Raw genomic sequence first — 15,086 nt, 5'->3', positions numbered from 1 at the left:
CTAAGACTTTTGTATTCTTTTTTTTATTACAAAATTACTACAACTGTGTCATACATCAGCCATGATACATCATATATCCAGGGATCATCATACCAGCATAAATTTGTATGGTGACATAATAATGTCATCACAATATCATTACTGTAAAACAATATGCTTTTATGTGCAACAAGCCCAGGCATGTCTGAGAGCGATGAAGATTTGGTGCCTAAAAGGGAAATATTTCAACAATCTCCAATAAAGTGCGGTACCTTACAAAAAAAAACGTACAAGAAAATTGTTCTACTCTAAAGGTGGAAACAAACGTGTGTCACCACTTCAGGAAAAAATTATAATTAAAATAAATAAACTTTAAAAACCAAAACAAAGAAGGCTATGGAGGAGGGGATACTAGTAGCTCCCAAATGTAAACAAGGGTGGATGGAAATTACTGATCCGGTTACATAGTAGTGAAGGAGGACTTTCAGCAACTGATTAAAAAAAAGCTCAACCAAAGTTACAAGTTATTAAATATTTTTCAGTTTCATTATGTGATAATATTGTGCAGCTACTGAACTGTTACAGGGTTAAGTTGGTTTAGCTATTGTTAAACAGCAATTTTATACTTAAAATGTCCTGGGGAAAAAGCAAACAAGGCCACATTTGTCTTTTGCTGTGTCACTGGATATAATGCCGTGTCACTACTACACTGGCACTTTATTTCAATAGATTCACACTTCAAATCAGCAATTTCTCATCAATGATATTAGCTCATTAGAAAAGGAGGATGGGCCATGCCCTTCATTTACGTGTACCCACAAGCTTCAAGAATCAAACATGAATAAAGAATTCAGTATTTTCAAGATTATCAAGATTTAATGCTGAGGTTATATCAACCACCCCTAATATGTACAATGGTTTTCTTCACAAGATGGTTAGAAATACTGGGAGAATGTATTTTTTTTTTGTCAAACAAGGCAACAGGAAAAAGCAGTAACTCCTTGTGTTTACTGTACACCGACTAATCTTGCTGATGTTGGTAGTATCCCCACCCCCTCACCCAGCCCCTCTGTTAGCCAGGAAAAATCCATGTTTCATCCATATACTTAAAAAATATATATTCTCCATAATAATTGTATATCATGATGGGAAAAACATGAATGCAGACTGTGCCTGTATACAACAAAACATTAAACAGAAATACTTGCTGTACAGGTTCTGTAAGACTGTACAATGAGTGGAAAATTACTAACCACCACCCCAAAAGAAAGTTTTTTGCCTTAAATGTTTATTAAAATATGTTCAATATAAATGTACTAATACTAATGGAAACTCCATGACATTGACTCTTTGACATGCTGCTGACCTGTGAACTGCTAAAGAAGAAAACATGAGCAAAGTTGAAGGGTAAGAAAATCCCGGGCAAAAGTGTTTTCAGTCACTTAAAATACAATCGTTCACTCCAGAACCATTCTTTGGCTGTCACTGAAATCAACAATAATTTGTCAACAGAGGGACCCACAACATCCGGTAAGTACAAAGAAATTAAAATGCACACACTGACCTTGGGGCTGGTGATGCTAAAGACAAAGATGGAATAAACAGACAACTGAGCTAAATCCCAGGCTAATAAATTATTATTCCCACTCCACCCATGCCTGTGTGAACAAGCCTTCATTGTCTTTAACTTAACAAAGCTGCTCTTTAAAGATTACGCTTTGGAAGACATCTTTTTATGAGAGAGGAACAGGAAAAGCCAATGCAAATTGCCCCAAACCCCACTGCCCTACATGTGCCCTGGTAAGTCAGTATGCAGCAGGGTTTCTTACAGTAAGTAGGTGGATTTAGGCCCCAGCATTAGCCCAAAGCACATGATGTCATCCTGACTGGATTCTTGTTTAATTTTCAGCTATTACACCTTTCCCTAAATTATTACCCAATTACATCTGTCAGTAAATTATTCAAATTTAAAGAAAACCTTAAGGACGTCAAACGTGCCAAGTATCTCTTGTATCTATGTTAAACTTTTAGATAAAAAGCCTCCCTTCTCACAATTCAGCAGATAAAAAGCGAGCTGCATGTACGCTGTAGCGTCTGCAGGGCGAGATGAATGGAGGCGGCTCTCAGTATTTTCACCGCAGTTTCTAGTCAGCGCGCACTACGCCATGTTGGTATTTCCGAAGCAGATTATGCAATGCAATTCATCCACCTTAAAAAAAAAAACAAAAAAAAAAAAAACGCCCATTCCGCTTTAAACACACTGAGCGAGTTCATGCAACACGCTGAGCATAGAACAGGGGGTAATTTAAATAACCAACCCTACGGACCGACTGCACCATTAGTGAGCCTCTGTAGAGATGCGACAAAAATAATGTCCACATCCAACGTTTAGCCAAGCATAACGCAATCACCAAAATGTCTTCCTGATGTTTACAAAAGCGTTTTGAGAGCACACGGCTATAATAGTCTATTCATAGCCTTGAAGCCACCGAAGAGCAGAGCGATTGTAGCATCGAGACGTGGCTGAATATCTTAAGAAAACATACACGCGAGCAGGAGATCACGCAGCAGGGAAACTCGGCAGATAAATATCTCCTCCGTGGAGCCTGTCACTTCAGACACACTGTGTGCAAATTAACGCTGCTGATGCAAGAAACACAACCTGCCCGCAAGCTTAGCCTCCAGCTGCAGTGAAAAGCTGCCCATCCGCGACACATTAGATCTTTTATTTTGAAGCTCTCTCTTCAATATCTCGGCCGTAAACTTTGAGCTAACCCAGTTAGGCACGTAAACATTTCCAGCCTGCGTAACCTGTGCGCACCGCCCGGGCTGATAGTTTGAGGCGCATAAACGCCCAGCACTGACATGTATTATGAGAGCATAAATAACGAAACGGAGAATTAGCGTGAGAATGAATCCTGGCCTCTTGTTAGCATCTGGCCATCCCCAGAACTTATTTTAAAACGCGCTGGGAGCGAAATGCAGGGTGCAGACATGGTTTGCATTGTAATTAGACCTACAGGAACAAATGCGAGGCAGCCCTGTTGTTTTTACATTTAAATCTACAGCGGTCCTCATTCAGTTCGCCAAACAAATGGGGCTCAAATGTGTCAAAAGCGGAGAAGTTGGGGGTAGACCCAGCCAAGTCTAGCTAGCTCGCTAACAAAGAAAAAGGAGGAACCTACCACGTGACGAGGTTGCACTATCCGAGGGAATTTCGGCAACAATCCCCTGCAGTTTCTGGTGGAAAAAAATCCAAGGGTGCTAACACGCACACACACGCACAAAATGTGGCGCGTTGACTCGATCACTCAGCCATCAATTAATATCCATAAAATAATAAATGCAACCAGAGAGCGGAGGAAAAGGGGCCCGGGTCCACAGCGCAGAGCCGCTCGGGTTCGTTCCGGATACAGCAATGGGCGAATCAACGAGCTACACCTTACTCGCCAGCTAGCCTCGCCGAATATAAGGGCAAGGCCGCGAAACCGTCCTTTCTACTCCAAATTACTTCAAACGTAGGCGATTTCACGGCAATCCTTTACCGAAAAGTCCGATTCCCGGTGAGGAAGAGGTAATCCAGACGGCAGTTTGCCGCGAGCCGTTTTCTCTCGTTTTAGGGAGAGACGCTTAGAAAATGGCGGCTAGCTCCTCTCCCTCGGATTTGACTCTGACAAACATAGAAGTGCTGCGCGCGCGCGTGAGTGTGTGCGTATGTGCTAGAGCTGGTAGGCGGGAGACGTTTCTCATAGTCACCACTAGAGTAAAGGGCAGATAAGAAACGACATAAAAGCTCAAAAGAAGATCCCACAGGAGGGCATTGTCTTCCAAAAAAGATACCAGCGGACACACACTTTTATTTTCTTGCTGTACTGGTTCCGCGACCGCTGCTGTTTCTGGTTAAACACGCCATATCTATGCTCCTACTCCAACGGTACACACAGAAAATACCCCTTATGCTTCAAAGACCACCTGTGCGCTAAATATTTACGCGGAAAATCAACAATAACTAACAGGAACGAGGACTACAGCCGGGATCTGCTCCCCTAAGCAGCTATTTTTTTGGAAGAATTTGTGCAAACAGAGCCTGCGCCTCTTGTCACTTTTTAACAGGAACAGGATCGCCCACAAACACCACACTACACTACACACAACAAGCTTCATGACGAGGTGCAGCCAGCGGCCACATGAAGGAGCTCTTCTCCACAGTGCTGCGTGTAATAAAATAATAAAAGCCTCACGCTGTGCCCAAACATAGCGCCAACTACCTCCAAACAAGAACAAACGAAGCTAAAACTACAAGGGAATCAATTTAACTCATCAGTCTTAAATGTTTATGTTTAGTGTCAAGTGTTACTGGCCGCGTGAAGGAGATCTTCCCCACAGAGCCGCGTGTAAACCTTCATATTGTGCAAAAAACAGCGCCAACTATGTCCGAACAGGCATAAATGAAACAAAACTCAGTTAATGAATATGTCATTCTTAGCAACATGTTAGGTCAACAAGAAATAAAGTTTCTAAAAAGTTTGTGTATTTTAACCCTATTTATTATTTATTAATATATTTATTATAAATATCTACAGTGCTAATTAGATTATTATTACTATGCATTATAATGATTTATTATAATGCATTCTAGTGGCAGATATTTTATTTTTCACCATCTAATTTGAGCAATTTATGACCAGAAAGTTCTGTACTGAGCCACAATACATATTTAATCCTTATAATGAAGGCGACACAGCCTGTTAAGTATCAATTAGTCTGACAACATTATAAAAACGTACTTTCTATGGCATGTTTTAAAACACTTACTTACAAATCAGCATTTTCTTTAGAACGGTCTCATGTTTTTGTTGCATTTATACTGCTATCTTTTTTTATTAGCCGCAAAACAAAACAACTGCAGGATAAAATATATACGAGCATGTTTAAGGCTAAAAAGTTGCTATAATATACTCTGAGTCCTACCTGTGTTTCTGTGAAATTTTTCAATTGTTGCCTAATAGATTTAAAAAAAGAGACCTTTTATTAAAAGTTTTTAATAAAAAGTGACGTTTTCATTTTATTTTGACTGATGTCCAGATGCAGATGAAGCATTTGGGAGGGCCTGGATCACAGGAAGTCTTTGTTATTATAGACAAACCTCTTATTACTTTGTATTATGGAAAACCGATTCTGAGGAGATCAGACCAAAAAAAATGTTCACATCTGACTGATTTTTAATGAAAAGATCATCATGTGGATGGGTGACAAATTAAAGGAAAAATGCAAATCCCTGACCTCAGTAATAAGGGGGGATGTGGTTGCTGGGAAGTTGTAAAGGGGAGTGGGGACTAACAGAGTTATCATCTTATTGTAAGATAAAGTCAGTCTTATCAGTGTTTTGTATCCATGCAATGCTTTAAGTTCAAATGCTATGAGTTCTTTTTTAGGGCTCAAAATTGGCCTTTGGAGGGCGACCTCACATGCAAGCATGACTGGCCCACATTTAGTAGGAATTTTCCTACAAATAACAAAATACTGACACCCACCAAAGAGCTTCTGTTTTTTAAAGAAGATTTTTTGCAGAGGTTTAATGAACTCAAGCTTGTTTCTTAAATGGCCATACATAACACAGCAAAGACTACTTCCCTTAGCTAAATGTGCATCAGTCATGCTTACGGGTGTAGTCAAACCCAACAGAGGCCCCTTCTGAACTAGGAAAAACCCTCTGCATTACCTTAATTAGTGATACTCAAGCCCCCCTTTTTAAAATAGTATTTTTATTGTATTTTATTTTTTATTATTTTGCCTTTAAAAATAGTTTTTTAAAAAATTGGATAGTGAAGAAAGACGTGTCAGCAGTTTGGACTCGAACCCAGGCCACTGTTTTCTGCTTTCAAAAGCTTTTGCAATTTAAGGTAAGATTTAAACAGGTATATATACCTGATCAAATAAGTAAACAAATTTCCCCACCTGTGGGGCTAAAGGTTTATCTTATCTCATCTAACAAATTTTACTTCCTTCTTCTTGACCTAATTTTGCATATTGCATAATTTCTTTTCATTTTTATTTTTAAGAGATGAAGTAGCAGCTGGGTTGAAGGCTAGCTTATTGGCTACTATTTGCAGCGATGCTGACTGACATCCACATCAATGGAAAAATAAACAATTAATATTTGCCACTGAACAGCTTGTTTCTAAACATTTACATTGTCATTTTGATTTTTTTTCCAGGCTTAATTGTGTCTAAATTGTATTGAGGCTACACACTGAGATATAAGTTATCTATTTTTGACTGATAAACCTGAACATCCTGTAGCTTCAAATTAATTGAATTTTTGTTTATCATATGAAGGTATTTTAAGCACAGCTCTAGCACAGTGAGTATGTTAACCTAATTTTCTTGGATGGACTTCAAGTTACATTAGGCACAACTTTAATTGAAAAAAATATGCCCTGTGTTTTGTTGAAATTGTTTAAAAAGTAATATCAGATTCAAATTTCTCTTTCAAACACTATTTATGGGTTTTATTTTTTAGTTTTTGCTAAGGGAGGCTACATTTCTGCAGCTACTCGCCCATCACTAGATGATCATACTGTTACTCCAGTGTCTCTTGCTTGTCTGGTTTATCTTCTTTGACATTTAAATAAACAACTTTTAATAACATCCTGTGCACTAGAAGATAATCCTATAAACGACTCGTTGCACACTGACAGCCATTTTCCCACACTAAAAGAGAAATTCAACGTAGTTCTCTACTGAGAAGTGTTTTCGTCTAGAAACGGGTACAAACCCGAGCTGAGATGTTTACAAAGTTACATTATATCCTCTCTTGTCTCACTACCATTTAAGCACACTATTAAATGAAAATGGAAAAAAATATGTGATTTTAGATTGTTTCAGTACCTCTGATCTCCTGATGCTTGTTAAGTATTAAAAATGAATGCACCCCAGCTATTCTAACAGGTCTTGCATGGCCTCTGAGCATGATCAGACCACCAGAAAGGACATGCATTATAAACACTTCATTATCTGTGTGTGTGGAAATCAGAGGGAGGAAGAAAGCAATTGTTCAGAAAATTAAACAAAATTAAGGAGGAAATAATGGAGCGATGCAGAGAGAATGTGTATTTCTTTAGCTTTTTTTAAAACCAGAGAATGAGATTATTTTAGATAAATATATATTAAAGAAACTTTCAAAAAACATCAATTCCAATTAATGAGATCAAATTTATGTAATTAATAATTACATAGTTTCTAATAAAAAATGCTTAATTTAGCCTTGTAAATAGTAAAAAGGCCTGTATTTGTATTTGCTTTTCTAGTCCCTAAGGACCCCAAAGCGCTTTACACAACCTGTCATCCACACATTCACACACTGGTGATGGCAGCTACATTGCAGCCACAGCCACCCTGGGGCGCACTGACAGAGGCGAGGCTGCCGGACAGCTGGCGCCACCGGGCCCTCTGACCACCACCAGTAGGCAACGGGTGAAGTGTCTTGCCCAAGGACACAACGACCGAGACTGTCCAAGCCGGGGCTCGAACCGGCAACCTTCCGATTACAAGGCAAACTCCCAACTCTTGAGCCACTCCCAACTCTTGTACAGTGAAGCAGGGGTATACTTCCATTTAACTCTTGCAAATTACTTTAATAAAATAAAGAAATATACCTTGTCATTTCTTAAGAGAAAAAAACATTGTTGGCTTCAATCTCTGATCATTTCTGGATTTTCTTTTCTTTTATATTAAAGACTATCATTTTCAAAAATGTTTGTTGTTTTTATAAGAATATTACACTTTTTACAAACATAACTTTTTCAGTGAACCAGTCTTGTCGCTAGTTTCATTTCTGAGAATTTCTGCATTTTTTTTTCTTGAAAATTTAATTGCCATTTCTTATTGATTTACCACAGTAACTTTTAAAAGTGTGATTTTCACCTCCTAATATTACTTCTTTCCTTTTGTTGTTGCTTTGTCTTAACCTAAAATGACCCCCGCAGGTCTTCATGGGACGTGAACGAAAAACATCACAGAAACAAAACAAACCGATTTGTGACTGTTATAACTGGCAAATACCCATCCATCCATTTGCTCTTGCTCCAGGTTACAGCTGATGCAAAGATGTCTCAACTTCCTTGTGCTCCTCCTAGGTGATCCCTTCAGACTTCAAGGATATGTAATCCACCCCACTTGACCAAAATACATCCACGGGGACATGTCCACAGAGTATCCTAATCAGATGCTCTTCACACAGGTGCTCAAAATCCAGGCTACTTATATCCCTGATGTGATCTTTTCTCCAAGGCCATTGGGTGGCTGCAGCACCCCCTGGCTTTAAAATAAAGATAAATGCATATAACAATTATACCTTTAACTCCATTGTCGGTGAACTCCAATCAATAATCCATGGGATCATTTTCCCGGTTTCCACACATGAAAATATGACACCTAAAATGAAACAAATAAAATAAAAAATAAGATTACTTGAATCATATTTAAAAATTTCAGACAATACATTTAACTATGATGGCGTAGTAGGAAAAGATAGAGGGTTAGGTGATGCGCAAGCCTGTAACTCTTGTGGAATTTTTTGTTTGTACATGTTGCAAGTTACAGATATATAAGCTACTATCAGCTGCTCCCTTAATTCACAAGGCCCTTGTTGGACCATGTTGTTGATTTGGCAGATTTAACTTTTATTTTACTTCAGTTCTTATGCTGATTGCCAATCCTGATGCTATAGAGAAAGAAAATTTGAACGGGCAAAAACAATTACATGAGTCAATCGATATCAGCACATTACACTAACTAAAAAAAATTGTAAATTTACAAGAAAAAAAAAGGGGGGGCAAATTTTTGAGGAAAAAAAATAGCAAACTTTGGAAAATTGCCCAGTAGAAAATGGAAAGAACAACCCTTGAATTTAGGGGCAATTTAACATAAAGAACAGCTAATTTACATGACAAACGTGGGGCTAATTTCTGAGGAAAAAAAATGCAAATTAAAGAAGGGAAAAAAGGAATATATACAAATAAAATTTATAGCAAATTTAAGAGGAAAAAACCCGCAAAATTGGGGTTAATTGCAAATCTGGCACAATTAAAAAAATGTAACAAACAAAACGGAAAAATAAAAACAATGCCAGGGTTATATGAAAAACAAGGCGCAGTGTACGTAAAAAATAAATAAATATAAAATTGGCACTGTATGAGAGCGAAGCGGGACGTCAGTATACATGACGTTTTTCCAGTGCTGTACACTGTTGAGGGTCCGTGCACTCCTCCCACCGCTTGCTGCACGTAGACCTGCGCTGCAGCGTAGTGAAAATGAGTTTGTCGCTTGTTGTCTGCCTTAACAACATACTTGGAAAGAGGTGTTGTTGGTCTTTTATTACAAGGAGTTCACATTTCTGATTTTCTTTCAAACTTAATGTTCAAAAGTGAAGCAAAGTCACTCATTGGCTACAAATAAACACTATTTCTCCTATTTTTCTCGTTAATGCGCGACTTTAATCTCGGAATTTCAGCGTTTTTTCTGAATTATACCCTCTTCGCCCGTCCCCTATTTTTTTCTAGGACTCAGTCTTAAGTATCGTCTCCCCAGCTGTTTATTTATTATTTATTATTTATTTATTCATCTGAATGTCCTGCTGCCACGCTAACGCTAGCTAAAGCTAACATCCACTAACGTTATCGTTGCAAATTTTTATAATGAAAAAGTTTTAAATGTCGCCTAATGTCAGCACCACGGTGTAGAAATTAAAATGTAAGTTTACAAAAAGCGGCTCCTTCACTGAACGCTGTGTGAAGGAATGCGCCACTGGAGATTTATGCTATAATCAAACAGTAGTTTCTCCAGTTGCGGAGCTAACAGGCTAATGTTTGGAACTCCCAGGCTGCCAGATAGCAGCCAGCTGAGCTAGCAAGAGATGCTAACGCTCGCTAGCTTGTTTGCTTCCCGATCCCACTCTGACTTCTCAATGACTGCTGCACGTTTAGCAGAAAAGTGCGCTTAAAAACTCCGCCAGCTCAAGCCAAACAACCGGGGGCTTAACGTAATGTGTGTTTTTTTCCTGCCAAGCGGAGCGTTCATTTATTTTAAGAAAATAACAAGACAAAATCTTACTTACCTGCTTGTCCTGTTACTAACCGTTTACGACTCCATAACACCAGCCCCCCCTGCGCTGCTATTGGTCGAGAGACCAGTTCGAGGCTTTCTATTGGCTGCTGCAGATATCAATCTTTGCAAATGCCCGTACAGCGGAAATGTGGACGAAAGTTCATAGCATGAAACTTCATTATCCCAAAATATATTGTTTTTATTTGAAAATGTTTCACAACTTACCCGTTATTTATGAAGCACACCTTTTACTGCCCCATTACGCGACTGTTCTCACTCAAAGTAACTACACTGTCTCCCATTTTGATGCTTTGCTTTTGGGGACTACTGCTTAGAAATGAGCCACTGGTTTTCACTGCACAATAAAAAAAAACGCAAACATAAAGCTAATGGCAGCGCGTGAGTTTGTTTACTATATTCTGTTGCATCGTATTTCTAAGCAGATAAGAGCTGGCGGGGTGATATTTCACCGGTGAAAGGCACAATAGCGGGTAAACCCCTTACAAGAATGGAGATTCACTTGAAGCTGCTGATGCTTACTTACAGGCAACGGAGACAGGATGGGTGGATATATAAGTCAGTGAGGCAGCATTGTGCTGGCTGCATGAATATCCAGCGGTTAGCATCGCAGAGGGGCAAACTGTGGGGCTGTGTCAGTAAAGCTTAAGTCTGACCTTTCTCAGGTACGTGCAGGGGGAGTGAAAATGACTCAGGAGCAGAGGCCTGGCCGAGGGTGAAGCCTTTTCAACATTTAGAGCAGGGGTGTCAAACTCATCTTAGCCCAGCAGCCACATGCAGCCCAGTTTGATCTTAGGCGAGCCAGGCCAGTAAAACCACTGACAAATTTCCCCTTTCTTTAAGTGTGAAGAAGCAGATTTTGGGCTGGGCACCTGGGCTGTGCGCAAGATTTTAAAAAGCTGAAACCATAAGAGTTAAGCAGGTCTCCATACCCCACTCTATTAAAAACAACCACAAAAGGTAATATTTAAAAAATAAATGCAAAAATAAAAATATATCCAAGTTATTCCACAGTCATTGAGTACAGTGTAATTACATGTGCGTTACAGTTTGCAAATCACCTTGGAAAAAACCTTCACATCTGGAGTTTTTGTAAGTATACAGCTTCAGTATTTTAGATATTTGTGGTTCAAACAACTTGAAAAACTTACCTTTTCATGCATTTTCATTTCTGTGTAGTCAGGCGAACATCACCACATTTTACTGAAAAACTACAGTTGTTAATGGATTCAGAGTGGGACCAGTGGGATCATTTGGCAGCTGGTTCTGGCTCTTGGGCCACATGTTTAACCACTGCACTGTATGAACTTTGTAAGCATCCCTTTCCCCTCTTTTTTTATTCAAATGTCACCATTTACATGTAAAAAAATGCATCTTTTGAGGAGGTATTTGAGATTTTTCGCATTGCCTTTTCATTCTTCAGCTGCTGAATTGATATATCTTCTACGCCTCTTACATGGCACTGAATTTAAATATGAATTTCTATTCAAGCCAGTAAATTAATAATCTGGCTCCGAATGTGAGGCAAACCTTAGCCAACATCAGTGGTCAACCTCACTGTTGTTGGTGAAAGAGAAATATTTGGAATATTGTGTGCTCGTTGATGGTCATGTGGTCAAAACTTCAGGGACACACATGTTTCACTTATCTACACACCTATGAGATGCGTCTGTTATTCTGAAACCAAATACTTCTACTGCATGAGGGTGAAAATTAACTCCCTAAAGACCAAAACTATGGGCCTGGCCCAGAAAATCCTTTAATAAAAAAATGCACCTGCAAATTTAATTTAAAAAAAGAAGCTGGAATTCTGAGCCAGAGAGGAAGACCTCCTTTACCCTTCTCCCTTGAAAATTTGACATAATATCACCAGGCATTTTTTTCTTGTTACATTTTTCTCTTCTTGTAACAAATGAAAAGGTGCAATTTCAGCTGAGCATTCACTGAGTTTGCTGTCATCACATGGAGACATATATTAAACTTTAGAATGAATACAGCAGTACTTGATGTCTTTATGACTCAAAAAACCTTTCTACATCTAGAAACGTTCCATACATTTTGACTCTTAAGTAGTAGTGGAAAGCCATTCAGTGGTCCAATTTTGGCAGGTATGAAAAGGATGAAGAGTGGAAAGGTGGCTGGTCCAGATGACATAACTGTGTAGGTATGGGGATGTCTAGGAGAGAGGGCAGTAGACATTTTAACCAGGAATGTTTACAACACGGTAGCGAGACAGGCAGCGATGCATAGTTTGGAGACGGTGGCACTGGCAAAAAGACTGGAGGCCGAGCAGATGTTAAGATTTTCTTTGGGAGAGAGTAGGATGGACAAGATTCAGGTCGAGCAGTTTGGAGACAACGTTAGAGAGCCAAGGCTGAGAAGGGCTGGACATGTGCAGAGGATGGAGAGTGGATATAGTGGAGAAAGGATGTTGAAGATGGAGCTGCCAGGCAGGAGGAGAAGAGCAAGACCTCAAGGGAAGTTAATGGATGTTGTGAAGGAAGACATGAAGAAAGGTCACAGAAGACGATGGTAGGGATAGGGTGGGATGTAAGCAGAGGATCTGCTGTGGTGATTCCTAAAGGAAGTACCTGGAAGAAGAAGAAGAAGAAGAAGAAGAAGAAGAAGAAGAGGAGGAGGTCCTGTTCTGAGCCTGTGTTGGATGTTTGACAGCCTGGATACATTACAGGCCAGTCAAATTTCTTGAAATCATCCACCAAATTTTAAACAGGACCTTACATGGACTTCACTGCACTATGAAACACTTTATTATTCACATGACATGCTCACAGTTTCCAGCTGCATTATCATTGTTTTTGTCTTTTTCACCTTTTCAGTTTTCTCAATTCTTCCTTTTCTTTGTCTTTTCTGCAACCTTTCCACCTTCATTTCAGCTCATCCTTCCACCCAGCCTCACATACACACATTTAGATTATGTACAGTGGCACAAGAAGTTCATGTTTTATTTATTATTATTTGTCACATCCTTTATTTGTGCAGGAGATTTTTCTAAAGATATGCCAACAAGAGGGCAGCAGAGATTGTAACAACTCTAAACTTAAACAATCAGATAAATACAGTGTTAACATCATTTCAACAGGGTTAAAACAGATAAACAAATAAAAAAAACTTCAGCGAAACTTTATGATCAGATCAATAAATAAACTCGTATGTGTGAGTGCTGTACTGATTCTAAATCAGTCTAAGGTTTACATATAGACGTACAGGAATGACCGTTTAGCTGCATACAGAGAACAGTGGTGGTCTACCAGAGTGCTATAGCAAGTAATAAAAGTGCATAAAGTCCAGTTTGATTTAAATGGGTCACATAAATAAACCAGTTTAATAAAAATATGTTCCTCAAAATAATGCATTAGTAAGTGGGCTGGTTCTTGTAGAGCAATTTTCTACTCGAGTTCTCAAAGTGATTTATACAACTGACCACATTCACCCATTAACACAAGCTTTTCTCATTTACATTCACACTCAGGGGTTCACTTGCATCAGTATTACATTCAAGGATACTTCAGTACAGGGATACAGGAATCAAACCATGAGCTCTATGTCCTGAGCTACAGCCATCCACCAAAAAAAACCCTAATTTTCATAAAGTGCAAGTTACAGTCATTCAATAAAGGAAGAACAGCTGAAGAAATCGAGTTTTTCTTCACGTGGTGATAGAAACAGGAAACCTAATAAGAGGCTGTCACAAAATCTTTTTGTTTTGACATTTAAATGGTTTGGGGCTCTGTCTATCTGCATTTAACACCAACTTAGGGAGAGTTAACTGAGAATTAACACCATTAATCTTCAGGATACTGTCATCATAATGCTCTGATGCTGAGGAGGATGTTTCACTTAATCCTCTGGAAAGTTCACCTTCTTTACCTCATTTTAAACATCGGTGGTTCATCTGATGTGTTGGCCTCATAGCAACATGTAAATGTAGTTATATGGAAAGAACACTAGATGGAGCTGAGACATAACACATCACCGGACTGAAGCTGGAACCTGTAAAATGGTCACTCAGATATTCACTATGCACAAATGTGCTACTTTTAATTTGCTTTTATAATCAGCATCCAAGCATATAATGCCCTACTGCATGCATGGCAAGTCTTAAACATGTGTAGGGGGGGATGAAATTCAGTTCTGTTACCTTTTTATGCCATTAAAACTGCATCTACATTTACTTACAGCAGTTTGCAGTTACAGTTAACCACAGGAAAAATTATAAGTGCATTCAGCTACAAAACAGTGTGATATAATCCTTTACTTAAATCTGTTTCTAAGTATTTATTGAGCTAAAATATATTAAATTCCCACATTTTTCTCCCTTAAACGCCTCTTTAGGTAGATTTAACTCTGTATAATCACTTTTCTCAGAACGCTCTGCAGCATATTCTTCATTAAAAGGATATTTTCATCTATAATACTAATGAACAGAAAAATGCTCATTAAAATCCATCTCACACCCAGAAGAGCAGTCAACGACTCCTCACAGAAAGTCCAATTTCATCAGCAGTACTCTTTTTTTCTGTTGAATTTTAATTTGTAAATTGTAATTAGATCCTTTTCAATTTAATTTTAGAACAGCTTCCACAATTTTTTCCAGCAGTTACAGAGACGTTTCCCTTTGGGGGAAGATGTGAAAGTTTCTCTTGTTCTTATTCTCAACGATATTTTTAGTTTTCTCAGAGTCTGTGGATTCAGTCTGAAGGTAATACAGGTATGAGACAGCAGACCGCTCCATCTGTGCAAAGATGAACATTATGCAAATGCTCATCTCAATACCGATAACACATCCATTCCTAAAAAAGTCACAAAAGAGTAGGAAAAATGCTAAAACTTTACTTGGGGATGCAACACTATATTTGATGACGATGGGTCTCTTTTACTTTATTTAATATGAATTATGAGTTCGCTGAACAACTTCAGTGTTTAGTGTCGACTGTACATAAAAGATGGAGATAGCTTGCTTG

The 15,086-nt window shown here is 38.7% G+C and overlaps 1 protein-coding gene across 5 annotated transcripts in view; it reads right to left on the bottom strand.

Moving 5' to 3' along the window:
• LOC120723045 (KAT8 regulatory NSL complex subunit 1-like) overlaps window positions 1-10,141 on the bottom strand; it is a 43,712-nt gene extending 33,571 nt beyond the window's left edge. For 2 of the 5 annotated variants that reach the window (XM_040014302.1, XM_040014305.1), the window contains exon 1: window positions 3,165-4,469. The gene's annotated coding sequence lies outside the window, so the exon portion shown is untranslated. Of the gene's footprint in view, window positions 1-3,164; window positions 4,470-8,043; window positions 8,309-8,335; window positions 8,416-10,096 lie in introns of those variants that run through there. The other 3 variants (XM_040014303.1, XM_040014304.1, XM_040014306.1) reach the window with 3 other exon arrangements.
• Window positions 10,142-15,086: the final 4,945 nt, after the last annotated feature.

Source organism: Simochromis diagramma, unplaced genomic scaffold, assembly GCF_900408965.1.
Source record: "Simochromis diagramma unplaced genomic scaffold, fSimDia1.1 OVJJ01000669.1, whole genome shotgun sequence".
NCBI classification, from domain to species: Eukaryota; Metazoa; Chordata; class Actinopteri; order Cichliformes; family Cichlidae; genus Simochromis; species Simochromis diagramma.
The sequence above is the reverse complement of the archived record's forward strand: the minus strand, read 5'-3'. Positions and strand labels throughout refer to the sequence as shown.